Genomic DNA, 1,271 nt, shown 5'->3' on the forward strand with positions numbered 1-1,271 from the left:
GTTTAAAGATGATCCTACACAGCTAATACAGAATTATTGAGCTAGATAATATATCTGAAAGAATTATGCATAATATAATATTGCAAAAAGGACAAGGAGGCCACATGTTCTGACCTCCTAGAACCCCACAAGAGGAAGGCAGAATCACCATCAATAGCCAAAGGCCTATTCCTGTGAGGCCAGACATGCTGCCTCCCTCCAGCCCTTTCACCAACTGTTCCTCCAAAAGCACCACCACCTCTCTCCTGGGTTCGATGATTTGCTGCAGTGGCCACACAGAACTCACAGATTATGAGATTTATTAGGGAAACACCAGGTTACAATTCAAGTTCAGGAAAAACGTTCAGTCTCTCTCCCAGCCCATTGTTCTCAGCCAAGTCTCTCACAGTCTCTCCCTCAGCAGTGCATGTCCCTCGATGTCTTACTCAGCAACGTGTGTCTCTTGCATCTCTTTTCCAGCACCACGTGTCTCTTTCAGTAGAGCATGTCTCTTTCAGCAGCACATCTTCCTCAACCAGCAGTCAGAGAGAATTTTGCCTCTGGGAGGCCTCCTTTTGAGCTTGGCGGAGTGGCCAAACCAACAAATCATAACAACAGAATTCTAAGCACCTGAGAGTGAGCCTCCCATAACATTGTGTTGTGCCACACCCAACAGAAATAACCCAGGTGGATAACATTTACAATCAGGAGCTCCTTAGTTTCTCATTCCACCACTGAGTTTACAATGATTTATGGGTAGAAAAGCCATGCTAAGTAATTTACTACACTGCAAGTACTGATAGAATAGCTTATGAGAAAGAAATTAGAAAGGGATCACAGTGAGCAGGTCTAATCAGAGTCCCAGAGAAAAAGAATAGAGAATGGAGAAGGGGCAATATTTGTAAGAATAATGATTAGAAATGTTAAGAACTGATTTATTATAGCGGTGATAACACTTAAGAAGCACTGACAGAGTTAGTTTAGTTCACAACATTGTATTGTAGGTAAAGTGCCTGGTACTTTGTGATATGAAATAAAAAAAAAAAAGCAATTTTTCTACTCTACAGGGAAAATAACAGTGATGTTATTGGAAATATGATAGGTGTCATCAAGTGCTTGAATGAAATATTTGGGAAATGTGTGACATATTCTTTTCCTTTTAAGGGCAGAATTAAAATCAGAAGTTTAGTTATTTAGGCAGATTTTCTTTTCCCCCAATAGTAGGGAAAGCTTAGTTGCAATTGACATGTCTCATGCATTTAAGTAAAGAGCTATATTAATATTTGAATTTT

The sequence above is a fragment of the Orycteropus afer genome, unplaced genomic scaffold (genome assembly GCF_000298275.1).
Source record: "Orycteropus afer afer isolate SDZICR_OR568_19922 unplaced genomic scaffold, OryAfe1.0 scaffold00523, whole genome shotgun sequence".
In the NCBI taxonomy this organism is placed as follows: Eukaryota; Metazoa; Chordata; class Mammalia; order Tubulidentata; family Orycteropodidae; genus Orycteropus; species Orycteropus afer.